General features: G+C 36.1%; 2 non-coding genes across 2 annotated transcripts; both read left to right on the plus strand.

Annotated features, from left to right (window-relative positions):
- The first annotated feature begins 4098 nt into the window (after positions 1 to 4098).
- LOC127134234 (small nucleolar RNA R41) lies at positions 4099 to 4193 on the plus strand. The gene has a single exon (XR_007807987.1). It is a non-coding gene; the product is annotated as a small nucleolar RNA R41 (small nucleolar RNA).
- A 126-nt stretch (positions 4194 to 4319) lies between these two features.
- On the plus strand, positions 4320 to 4394 carry LOC127134239 (small nucleolar RNA Z155). The gene has a single exon (XR_007807992.1). It is a non-coding gene; the product is annotated as a small nucleolar RNA Z155 (small nucleolar RNA).
- Positions 4395 to 14314: the final 9920 nt, after the last annotated feature.

The following is a 14314-nucleotide window of genomic DNA, read 5'->3' on the forward strand; positions in this document are numbered from 1 at the left end:
AGCTCAATCAAACTAGACATAAACGTCTGCTTAAGCCCTCAAGCAATAAACTTCATTGCCTGAACAACCCATTCAGGACTTTCTGCTCAATCCCACGAAAAGAGACATCTGCTCAATCAAACCTTGAAATATACTTCTTGCTCTACCCTCAAGCATGATACTTCAATGCTCAATCTATCCAGAAAGAGACTTCTTGCTCTGCCTACAAGCATGAGACTTTGATGCTCAAACATCAGAAAGAGACTTCTTTGCTCAAACATTCAGAAATAGACTTCTTACATATTATAATAAGTAGTTTAGAATAGTAATTACAAATGCACTTGATACTCTTATTAGTGATGCATAGTTAAAACATAAAATCTGGCGTCTTTAAGATTTATAACATTAACAATGATAAGAAATATTAAGACCCTACTATACAAGCTAATAGATATACAAAAATGTTATTGCTTATATCAGATCCTCTCTGTGTTGTGTGGTTCTTGTTGACACCTTATTCAAATAATTCCACAGTATTTGAATCTTCAATATATTAAGAGTTTTCAACCAAAGTCAACTAACCTATATTGATCAACTTGACCAATCATCTTCACCACCTTCTTCATATCCTTGAACTTCCTTTTGTAGGACTAGGAAAATCTCCATTGGAGGATTTGAACATAACGAGCAAGCTTGTTGAAAAAATATGCCAAGAAAGTCATTAGAGATTAGCTTATGGTATGAAGCTTTGTCCATTGAATAATAACAGTGCTCCTAGTACCTTTCAAGGTACTAGATATATACCATCAAGTATAATAGACTGAAGATATCACGTCTTTATTTCTTGAGCCTTGCAAAACTAAACCCTAGTAGACTTTGTCCAGAATTATGGGGCTTTGATAAGACAAGACTGTTTTGATACAATGTACATATCATATTCTCTTTAGTCTTTCAAAAGCTGAGTTGTCATCAGAGGTTGGGTCGAGACTAGAGTCTGAAGCCTTCAGAAGCTGATGAACAACTACAAATTTTGATCAATCAGAAACAGGGTCACTTCTTTGTGGAACCGAGTCTTTTGATATACTTGAAACCTTGATATAGTTTGACTTCAGAACTTGCACACTTGAACAACTATTAGCAAACCCTATTGTTCTTTAAATACATTATTATAATCAAAACCTTTTAAGGGCATGAACAAGTCTTGTTCCAACAATCTCCCCCTTTTTGATTACGACAAACAAATGTATTTAAGAATGATGGTTGACGATTTAATTAACACAGTCCAACATCAGAGTCTGAGGTTTTTAAGCTCCCCATGAGTTAGATAGTCCATTAAGGTGAGGTTTGTAAGCTCCCCATAAATCTGATAGTCCATTAAGGCGAGGTTTGTAAGCTCCCTTTTCCACATGCACACTTATAGGGAATTTTAAGATCAATTGCTTTTAAAGAACACTTTGTGCATCCATAATAGAACCAGCCATATTTTGATACAGTAAACTTCAAAGTAGTTGTTATAGTAACAAAAAGCGTCTCCTAAATACAATCCAAAAATATTAGATGTATAATCACATAATAATATAATTTAAATTTACTGTATTTAGAGTACATAGTTTACAATATACCTGTTTGACCTTGCATAACTGGCTTAAGGACATGCATTTGGCCTTATGAACAAACTTCTCAATTAGGGTATATTGTGATGCACCATACCAATTAGACAAAGATCTTGATGATTGAGCCGACTTTTGAGTCTGTTGGTTTGTAAGTAACCTATAAGATATAACATAATTTAATGGTATATATGAAATTTCACGATTAAAGATAATATTTTCAAATAGATCTAAATTTTATTACTTAGACAAAAATTCTTTAATATCTGGAATATCTTCATTAATCAACAATTTAGAACCATTCCATCAGTTTGAAACTATAAATGATAAGCAATATTATGGTATCAGTGTCATGGTTGATGTATTCAAATATGTGTGAAAAAAACCAGACATATAAAATCTTGACAATCCTTTATATGTGTTGTAAAAGCGCTACTTTTATTGACATCATTGTAGTAATCCAAGAACTTAGATCCATAACTTTTTTATAAGGTGCAGTTAATAAGATTACCATTATTTTGAATCATGAAAATAACATATTCAATGTAGGTTTATTGGATATGTATTACAACAAAAATTGCATTAAAAACACGCAGAATGCTAAAATAAATAAATTACCTCATGTCTTTAAGCTTTAGTGACACAAAAGTTTTTTCCCCTGGTGTGCTAGATTGGATATTGTTTATCTCATGCACAACACCAATAACATATGCAATTATTGGTAAATACATTTATAATGACTTAGTATAATTATAATAGAAAATAAAGTTATTATATAATTTTATGACCTTCAAGTCTATTAAGTTCGCATTTACCTCTAAGGATCTTAGTAAAATCTTAAAAAAAAACTTTTATGGGAGAATGATCTCAGAGCTTCTATTGAAATTCATTCTCATAAACAGTTCCGTTGTTGATTATGCAAGTCATATTCTCCTTAATCCTTTCTTTCCATTTAGATGTATGATCATGAGAGATCAAAACTTGTATCATGTCACCCTAAATAAAGATTCAAAGTAGTGTAATATTATCAACTACTTACTTACTGCAAAAATATAATTGAAAATATAATATTGAAATATTATACCGTTGCATCCATTAAAAGCATCTCCATATGCTCAATTCTCTTACTGTTGATTACGCTCCATGCATCAATGATTCGAACCGCAATCCGCCATGTTTCTCTTGAGTCGTTGATGTCTTTTATACGATCAAACTTTTGACTCATTGTCATTGTAACAAAAATAATGTTAGGGAACATAAAATATGTTGAACATCAATAGATTATAATAATTTTATCAATACTGATAAGCCATTTAGCAAAATTCAGTATTCAAAAAACCAAAACACATGGACAAATAATGAAAACAAAAGAATACGAGCTAAAAAAAAACAATGTTCTAAATACATGAAACCTGTCTTTGATAATATTTGTATGTGATAAACGATCCAAACAACAATTGAAACGAATAGTATTACTAACGGAAAACATGAAATGAATACGTGAAAATGCTAAGAACCTATATTTGCAGAGAATATGTAGAATGGTTAATTACTAGGAATGCAATAATTATGGATGAAAAATCATAATTAGGATTATGAAAGTAGTTCTCTAAACTAGTCCAAAGAAATACAATTTATCGATGAAAAATCATAAAATCATATTATTTTTTAAACTTTTTAAAAATTTCAAATACATTTTAAAATATAAATACAACTCTCCAAAACCTTTTCCCTCTTTTCAAAAACTACTCCTAAACATACTCTAAATATTATTTTTTAACATTAAAAATAAACCTTTAAATAAAATTAATCGAGAATAGGTTCACTTTATCACAAATGAATTGAAATATGATAGTAATAAATTTAATGACATAACTTAGAAGATTTATAATCCAACTTTACTGATGAGAATGCAACCAACAATGAAAAAGAATGTTAATTTTCCATTTTAATAACTTACTTTTAACAATTTACAACTAAAACACAATAATTACTTTCTTTTTAGTATTAAAAATAATTATCTCACCAAAATAATTTCTACGACTATATGTGATTTTAATATTGAAGATAATGTTTGCAATGGTCTGATCTAAAAGTTGCTAATATTTAATTTAAATTATTAAATTGTTTTAGAAAAAATGTAATAGTATTTTAAAAATAATCTATTTATTATAAATAAATAAAATAAAATAACTGAGAATATGTAAGTTTATTAGATTAGACTTGGTCCTTCAGTTCAGAAAATGGGCCTACAGTAAAGTTCCTCCACGAAATTATGGCCCATAAGATTAAGAGGTTCACCCGTTCAAGACGAGAGGGTAGTTCCGTCATTGCGGGTACGGTTCAAGCCCTAGACCTAATTCAATCACCCCTATTTATACAGCTGAAACTCTCAATCTACAATTAACTCGTCCCAATTGCGCCTCTGTTTCTCGTTATTAGTTTTCTTCATCGTTTTCAGATTTCGTTTGCGTTTCTTTTCGTTTTTTATTTTGTTTTATGTTTTATCTTGAAGGCAATGATGTTCTAAACTACCTATTTTATGAAGGTGTAGAAAATTCCTTTGTGATTAGAAAATTACCAATGGATCCTTCTGAGCCTTCAACTATGTTTTCTGTTTTGTTCGTTTCATTGCTTTGTGATTGCATATCAGAAAAATCTGATTGAATTTTCTGTGTTTTCGAGTTTTGTGTTCTTAGAATTGTATTGATGAAGTTGAATTGAAAGGGTCATTGAGTTGATGATATATTGAACCGAATTAATATGACGATGGTAAAATTTCAGACTACAATTATCTGATCAATGACTCCAGAATTTGGATTTGCGGTCGGTATTATACCGACGCTTTGGTGTTTTTATTTTATCTGTTTGATATGGATATTTCTTTCTCTTTATTAACACTGAGTCTGGAAAATATGTATAATGTTATTTTAATAGAAGTTATATAAGAACAGGATATAAGAACAGGATATAGATGAAAGATAATTGTATAAGTTATCTAAGGTTAAAGTTGGCTATACAAAAATGAAGTTTTTCCTAGATATAAATTTTCTTAACTAAATAATTTTAAAATATATGTTATTTTAATTTTACAATGTAGTATTAATTAAATTTTATTATAAATTTTATTAATTTTAGCCTATATTATTTTTATAACTTTGCAGTCATCAATTGTAAATAGGGATAACTAAAATCGTCACATTTATTAATTTAATAATTAATATTTTTAAACTCTAAACTTTTATAAGACCTTTTTATTTTGAGTATTGAAGAAAAAATGATCATCAATTTGTTAAATCTATTTTGCTCTTATGTGTCTTATATTTGTACGTTACAGTGTTATATACTCAAAATTTAATTTAAACTAAGAAAGATATGAGATTTGTTTTATAACTTTTTTATTTATAATTCAATTTAAACAATAATTTTTCCCAATTCGCTAATTAAAAAATGTATGAATATATGTTTTTAAATTTTAATATAATTTAACTATTTTAAAAATATGTACGAATTTAATTTTGATAATTAACTAATATTATTAAGTTAATATTTTATAATTAGACAATGGGGTGAGTTGAATAAATTTATTTAAATAATAATTATTTTTAATTCATATGTATTCATATATATATATATATATATATATATATATATATATATATATATATATATAGGGAGAAATAGTATATACAAAACTTGGTTATGCTAGTGTTTCAAGTAATCCTATAGGAGCTATAAAAATTAAAACTAAGATATAGTTCGTTTCATAATTTTTTTTTTGAATGGTTTATTAAAATGTATGAATATTTTTCCCACTGACTAATATGGTTTAACTATCTTAAAAATTTATAATAATTTAATATTTAGTATTAATTTAATTAGTATTTTTAATTAAAAAATGGGGCTTTTCAATTAGTATTTTCAATCTTTAAATAGGGTAATAAAATTATTTTTTATTTTTTGGCTTGTAATCGGTTTAAAATAAAGAATGAGATAAATATGCTTAAAGAGGTTTAAAATAAGGGATGATATTTTTATGGTTAGCTTCTTTGGCTAAGTGTATAAAAAAAAATAGAAACAATTTGCCTTTATCGTATCAATGTGCATAGATAAGGAAACAATTTCAAAAGGAGTAAAGTCAAGTTCTAGAGTAACTAATAAACATGAGTGAAATTGCTTTTTTTTTATATGTTCAACTTGATGTCTATTAATGTGTAGTGTGAATTTTAAGATTTGTGCCTTGCTGGAATTTTGAATATGCTTAGGTATTTGAACATGATGCAAATGTGATATGTTGTGCAATTTGACTTGTGAAATCCTTATACTTTCTCCAATTGCCTTGAAATTTGATATGCTTGACCCTAACATGTTGCTTGATTTTTGAGAGTTGGTTTGACATTTTTAGCATTTTCCATTTTTGTTTTGGACACATGAATGCATGGTGTGACAATGTGTCACACATTTTGATGTTGATCTTGTTCATTTTCATTCCTAGGTCATTTGACATCCTCTGATTCTAGATTTTTGCATGATGATTGTGTTTAACATGTTGATATCACATAAAAATTTTCATTATCATTGGATGTGTTTCTGATTTAATGTGCATTTTCTTATTTGAATGTCCCATTGTTGATCATATTGTATGCCTTTGCCTTATCATGATCATTAGATGAATTTGTTTTATGATTTAGACTTGATCTTTTTTAGGACACGTTCATGATTGATTAAATGTGTTTCATGTTGAGTATTAGCTTCTGTTTTGACTTTTGGCTTTGCCTTTGACCCTAGTCTTGGTATTAGTGGTTTGTACTCACCTTTTGAGGTTTGCATTTCAGGTTCAAGTAATTAACTTTAATGATTGATGTGATCTCATGACTTGAGATGTAAGTTGCATTGTCCACTAACCTTTGTTGTGTTGTAGGTCCATTGGTGTTGAACTCACTTGAGTTGTTGACTAGCATTGTGTACATATTGGATGTTCTTCTGTGTTGTCTGAATGTGAATATTGACTTGTTTGATATTCTTACAGGTACATTAGTCGCTTTTACCTCATTGCTTGAGCTTTGCTTTGCTTGTGGTTGACATACCACCTAGGTAATCATCCCCTAACTCAATGTAGTCTGGAAGCCCTGTCGTTTCTTTTGGCAGGCATTTGGCTGAAGTCCTCCTTAAGAGGCAATGACTGTGTTTGTTTACTTTTGTGCTCAAGACCTCCTTGTCGAGGCATGTTACTTAAGTCCCTTGTTATTCGTCGAGTCGTTCATTATGCTTGCACTACGTGCTGAGGCTCTTGAACCTAACCCAAGATCTTGTATATAGAGTCAATCAAGTGGAGTAGGGTCCCTTATTCTGGATCCCCACGTTCTCATTGATTTGAAACTCACCCAGGCCAGGGTTAAGAGCTATGAGGTCCAATCCTCATTACCTTTCATCTGCTCACCCTGACGGCCAATGTCAGTGGTTAAGAGCTTCCAGACCCCTACAGTTGGCTTGTTTGTCGAGGTTGATATGACCCCTTGACTAAAGCCCGACTTGTTTGTCGAGTTGATATGACCTCTTTACTAAAGCCTTACCCTTGATGTTTGAGCCCCTTGTTGGTGTGTTTACTTCATGTTATATGTTTTTGTGTGGTGTGATTGTATCCCCATAGGATTGCTAGACTTCGCATAGTCTCTTGTTTGCATGTCAATTAAGGTAGCACGGTTCCTTCGTCTAGGACTTCCTTTGTTGCGTGAGCTTTCCTAAAACACAAACAAACATTATGTTCCCTTAAGGACACGTTAACTCCTTCTACTTCAGGTGAGTAAGTCTCCAAAGGTCGAGCATCCGGTAGATTGCGTAGTAACGTCGTTCACCTAAAAAACACAAAACAAACAGAAATAGTTTAGCCGAACTACGACAACTCTGATTCTCATATTCAGATGAGATACGTAGGCACGAGATGCGATATCTTGTCGAGTTTGACTGACGACTAATATTTAATCCTTTATGTTCTCTCGCCCTCGTTGCGATCGAGACCTTCCTTTTCTCTCGCCCTCGTTGCGATCGAGACCTTCCTTTTCTCTTGCCCGAGTTGCAATCGAGACCCTTCTTATTTTCGCGTGTGTATGTTAGGAGTTGGATGTAAGACCAGCCATTGGCATTCCGTTTCCCGTTTGTTTGTTGTTTGTTCGGAGTCTGATGTAAGTCCAACTATTGGCATTCTGGCATTCCGTTTCCCGTTTGTTTGTTGTTTGTTCGGAGTTTGATGTAAGTCCATTTATTGGCAGTCGGTTTCCTGTTTGTGTTTGTTGTTTGGAGTTGGATATAAGTCCATTTATTGCCATTCCGTTTTCTATTGTGTGTTTTCTTGTGATGCCTCAGCGTTCCTTTCAGTGTTTTTTTTCGGCGTGCGTTAGTCGAGCTACGAGTGTTTTGATTCTTTCTCTGGTTAGAGAAGATACGTATGCATAGGATGCGATGTCCTAGCGAGCACGTTTCCCATTTCCCCGAACTACGTCGACTCTGATGTTTGTGTCTGACAAACTACGTAGGCCCAGGATGCGACATCCTGCCGAGTCCCTTTCTTCCGTCTTTCACCTGTGTTTTAATCCAGTGTGTGCATTCTTTGAGCAGTTATTCAACAACCTTATTCTATTCTTTTTAAGCGTAGATCCCGTCGAGTACGACGGACGTGAGGGGGTGCTAATACCTTCCCATTGCGTAACCGACTCCCGATCCTAGCAATCTCTGGTCGCAAGACCATTCCTTTCTCTTTCCAGGTTTACTTCGAGCGTTTCCTTTTCCTCCTTTGTGATAAATAACGCACGGTGGCGACTCTGTGTCTTTTCCCGCCGGTTGTTTTTCGCGAATGCGACTGTTCTTCTTCGGCATGATAGATCGGATTGTCGAAGTCATACAGAGGTGTAACCGAATTGTTATCAATGAGATCCGGAGAATATTGATTCATGCATTGCTTTTGAGGTCGCAACGAGACAAATCAAAAGGAAGGAAAATGAAAATAAACATTGCCATTTTATTTTTTTAAACTGCAAAAATAAATAAAAAACAGGGAACACCGCTTTTACTACAAAAAACATCCATTTATTAATGATGAAAAATATTGCAAAATGAAACACATGAGGTGGCCCTTACAATGGACCATTACGTTTCGGGCAAAACGTATGGCTTTCATGCAAACAGAATTGAAAAACAGGAATATTACTCTTCATGATGAGTGACAGTGATGATCTTTGAGACCTTCCAGTTCTCTGGTACGCACGATTTTATCCACGAGTCAAGCTCGCAGTCACTGTCAATCTCTTCACCCACCGCACAAGCGTGACCTGGATCCAGCATTCCAGCACTGATGAACGTGAACGGTTGACGACGTCCTATGTTCTGCCCCGACGAGTTTTGGCCCGGCTGATAGCCAACCCCGAACCTATCTGCTTTCACCGCAATGTCTATTATTCTTCCCTAGCCTTAGGCTTTTCCATTCTTCACCACTTCCATGGGCTGTTTGTAAGAAGAAATGGACGACCTTTTCTCTTTCTCAGCAACAATGGCATTCTCCACCTTGACGGTTTCAACTGCCTGACATGGTGTTTCACATATTTCATTGTCCATTGCCAGTGAAACACCATGTCAGGCAGTTGAAACCGTCAAGGTGGAGAATGTCATTGTTGCTGAGAAAAAGAAAAGGTCGTCAATTTCTTCTTACAAACAGGCCATGGAAGTGGTGAAGAATGGAAAAGCCTAAGGCTAGGGAAGAATGGTAGACATTGCGGTGAAAGCAGATAGGTTCGGGGTTGGCTATCAGCCGGGCCAAGACTCATCGGGGCAGAACAGAGGACGTCGTCAACCGTTCACGTTCATCAGTGCTGGAATGCTAGATCCAGGTCACGCCTGTGCGGTGGGTGAAGAGATTGACAGTGACTGCGAGCTTGACTCGTGGATAAAATCGTGCGTACCAGGGAACTGGAATGCCTCAAAGATCATCACTGTCACTCATCATGAAAAGTAATATTCCTGTTTTTCAATTCTGTTTGCATGAAAGCCATACGTTTTGCCCGAAACGTAATGGTCCATTGTAAGGGCCACCTCATGTGTTTCATTTTTCATCATTAATAAATGAATGTTTTTTGTAGTAAAAGCGGTGTTTCCTGTTTTTCATTTATTTTTGCAGTTTAAAAAAATAAAATGGCAATGTTTATTTTCATTTTCCTTCCTTTTGATTCTCGTTGCGACATCAAAAGCAATGCATGAATCAATATTCTCCGGATCTCATTGATAACAATTCAGTTACACCTTTGTATGACTTCGACAATCCGATCTATCATGCCGAAGAAGAACTGTCACATTCGCGAAAAACAACCGACGGAAAAAGACACAGAGTCGCCACCGTGCGTTATTTATCCCAAAGGAGGGAAAGGAAACGCTCGAAGTAAACCTGAAAAGAGAAAGGAATGGTCTTGCGACCAGAGATTGTTAGGATCGGGAGTCGGTTACGCAAGGGGAAAGTATTAGCATCCCCTCACGTCCGTCGTACTCGACGGGATCCACGCTCAAAAAGAATAGAATAAGGTTGCTGAATAACTGCTCAAAGAATGCACACACTGGAATAAAACACAGGTGAAAGACGGAAGAAAGGGACTCGGCAGGATGTCGCATCCTGGGCCTACGTAGTTTGTCAAACACAAACATCAGAGTCGATGTAGTTCTGGGAAATGTGCTCGCTAGGACATCGCATCCTATGCATACATATCTTCTCTAACCAGAGAAAGAATCAAAGCACTCGTAGCTCGACTAACGCACGCCGAAACAAAACACTGAAAGGAACGCTGAGACGTCACAAGAAAACACACAACAGGAAACGGAATGCCAATAAATGGACTTATATCCAACTCCAAACAACAAACACAAACAGGAAATCGACTGCCAATAAATGGACTTACATCAGCCTCCGAACAAACAAACGGGAAACGTAATTCCAATAGTTGGACTTACATCAGACTCCGAACAAACAACAAACAAACGGGAAACGGAATGCCAATGGCTGGTCTTACATCCAACTCCTAACAAACACACGCGAAAAGAAGAGGGGTCTCGATTGCAACTCGGGTAAGAGAAAAGGAAGGTCTCGATTGCAACGAGGGCGAGAGAAAAGGAAGGTCTCGATCGCAACGAGGGCGAGAGAACAGAAAGGATTAAATGTTAGTCGTTAGTCAAACTCGACAAGACATCGCATCTTGTGCCTACGTATCTCATATGAACATGAGAATCAGAGTTGCCGTAGTTCGGCTAAACTATTTCTGTTTGTTTTGTGTTTTTTAGGTGAACGACGTTACTACGCAATCTACCGGATGCTCGACCTTTGGAGACTTACTCACCTGAAGTAGAAGGAGTTAACGTGTCCTTAAGGGAAGATAATGTCTGTTTGTGTTTTAGGAAAGCTCACGCAAGAAAGGAAGTCCTAGACGAAGGAACCGTGCTACCTTAATTGACATGCAAACGAGAGACTATGCGAAGTCTAGCAATCCTATGGGGATACAATCACACCACACAAAAACATAACATGAAGTAAACACACCAACAATGGGCTCAAACATCAAGGGTAAGGCCTTAGTCAAGAGGTCATATCAACCTCGACAAACAAGCCAACTGTAGGGGTCTGGAAGCTCTTAACCACTGACATTGGCCGTCAGGGTTAGCAGATGAAAGGTAATGAGGATTGGACTTCATAGCTCTTAACCCTGGCCTGGGTGAGCTTCAAATCAATGAGAACGTGGGGATCCAAAATAAGGGACCCTACTCCACTTGACTGACTCTATATACAAGATCTTGGGTTAGGTTCAAGAGCCTCAACACGTAGTGCGAGTATAATGAACGACTCGACGAATAACAGGGGACTGATTGCTAGTCCCTTCTATCTGTCAATTGCCTCTTCACTTAGGAGGACTTAAGTAACATGCCTCGACAAGGAGGTCTTGAGCACAAAAGTAAACAAACACAGTCATTGCCTCTTAAGGAGGACTTCAGCCAAATGCCTGCCAAAAGAAACGACAGGGCTTCCAGACTACATGGAGTTAGGGGATGATTACCTAGGTGGTATGCCAACCACAAGCAAAGCAAAGCTCAAGCAATGAGCTAAAAGCGACTAATGTACCTGTAAGAAAGTCAAACAAGTCAATATTCACATTCAGACAAATCAAACAGTCAACACAGAAGAACATCCAATATGTACACAATGCTAGTCAACAACTCAAGTGAGTTCAACACCAATGGACCTATAACACAACAAAGGTTAGTGGACAATGCAACTTGCATCTCAAGTCATGATATCACATCAATCATTAGAGCTAATTGCTTGAACCTGAAATGCAAAGCTCAAAAGGTGAGTACAAACCACTAGTACCAAGACTAGGGTCAAAGGCAAAGCAAAAAGTCAAAACAGAAGCTAATACTCAACATGAAGCACATTTAATCAATCATGAACGTGTCCTAAAAAGGATCAAGTCTAAATCATAAGGCAAATCCATCTAATGATCATGATAAGGCAAAGGCATACAATGTGATCAACAATGAGACATTCAAATGAGAAAATGCACATTAAATCAGAAACCCATCTAAAATGCACACAATCATCATGCAAAAATCTAGAATCAGAGGATGTCAAATGACATAGGAATGAAAATGAACAAGATCAACATCAAAATGTGTGACACACATTGTCACACCATGCATTCATGTGTCCAAAACAGAAATGGAAAATGCTAAAAATCCCAAACCAATTCTCAAAAATCAAGCAACATATTAGGGTCAAGCATATCAAATTTCAAGGCAATTGGAGAAAGTATAAGCATTTCACAAGTCAAATAGCACAACATATCACATTTGCATCATATTCACACCACAAAATAATAGACATCAAGATGAACATGTGAGAAAAAAATTTGGATTTAATTGGATTCATTTTCTATTTTTTATGATTTTTTTGAATTAACATGAAAATAATGAAATAAATGGAAAAACATGTGAAGCAATGCTATTGTAGAAATGAAATTGGAAGATGCACCAGGAAGTATCGAACCAATGCCATGTGAGTTACAAATGCGTTGGAAAAGGAAATTCAGAAATGTTCAGTGCAAGATTCGAACCCAGGCACAAGAAGTCACAAGCGCTTAGCATAAAAAACAAAGGGAAAATCAAAGCATCACACAAGGGAATCGAACTCGGTACAGGATGATTGCAGGCGCGTTTGTATCAAAACGTTGCGTACCACTTAATGAAGTGGCACGCCAGTCAGCAAGTCCAAGGCCACGCGAGCGAGTCAATGGGACGAGGGCCAATGGAATGGCCAACATGCGCATGCGTGGCGCCAGCTAGGAACAAACCCTAGCAATTAATTGCAGACGGCGGCTGGTGGAGGAGCTCAGCCTTCTTCTCCGGCGAGACCGGCGGAAGTGCTCAAGAAATTTTTGCAGAACTTAACAAAACGCATATGGTTCGAACCGTCCAGTTGCCAGGAACATGAATCTATGATTTATTCAGGCTAAAACTCCATGATCAAGGCGAATCGAACAAAAACATAAAACACAACAAAATTTCAACTCAACATATCTCCTTCAATACTTCACCAAATTAAATTCTATTTATATCAGGATCATCAACGTTCAAAGCTCTACACGATTATGGCAATAAAATGAAGAATTAAGGTGATCGAATTTCTAACCTCTTGAAGAACAGAATGACGAAACAGCGGATTTGAGGCCTCAAAAGTATCCAGATCTTCTCCTTCACTTGTGTACTGAAGCTTTATGCACGATTTGATGCTTGAAATGGCTTGTATGCAGCTTAATCTTCAAGTTCCATGTTCATCTTCATGAGCTCAACTTGCTTGATTCTTGGCCAAAATCTTCAATCCACAACTTGATTCTTACACATTCTAGATCTAGATTTTTCATAGCTGTCGCATACGCGAAAAACAACCGGCAGGAAAAGACACAGAGCCGCCACCGTGCGTTATTTATCCCAAATGAGGGAAAGGAAACGCTTGAAGTAAACCTGAAAAGGGAAAGGAATGATCTCACGACCAGAGATTGCTAGGATCGGGAGTCGATTACGCAAGGGGAAGGTATTAGCACCCCCTCACGTCCGTCGTACTCGACGGGATCCACGCTCAGAAGAATAGAATAAGGTTGCTAAATAACTGCTCAAAGAATGCACACACTGGAACGAAACACAGGTGAAAGACGGAGGAAAGGGAATCGGCAGGATGTCGCATCTTAGGCCTACGTAGTTTGTCAGAAACAAACATCAGAGTCGACGTAGTTCGGGGAAACGGGAAACGTGCTCGCTAGGACATCGCATCCTATGCATACGTATCTTCTCTAACCAAAGTAAGAATCAGAGCACTCGTAGCTCGGCTAACGCACGCCGAAACAAAACGCTGAAAGGAGACGCTGAAACGTCAAATCAAACTCAACTGGAAACGGAATGCCAATCAATGGACTTACATCCAACTCCACACAAAACAAACAAACGGGAAACCGAATGCCAATGGCTGGACTTACATCAGACTCCAAACAAAGAAACACAAACAGGAAACCGAATGCCAATGGCTGGACTTACATCAGACTCCGAACAAACAACAAACAAACGGGAAACCGAATGCCAATAGTTGGACTTACATCAGACTCCAAACACACACACAAGAGGGTGGAAAAAGAAAAGAGTGCCCGGAG

Source organism: Lathyrus oleraceus, chromosome 3 (genome assembly GCF_024323335.1).
Source record: "Lathyrus oleraceus cultivar Zhongwan6 chromosome 3, CAAS_Psat_ZW6_1.0, whole genome shotgun sequence".
NCBI classification, from domain to species: Eukaryota; Viridiplantae; Streptophyta; class Magnoliopsida; order Fabales; family Fabaceae; genus Lathyrus; species Lathyrus oleraceus.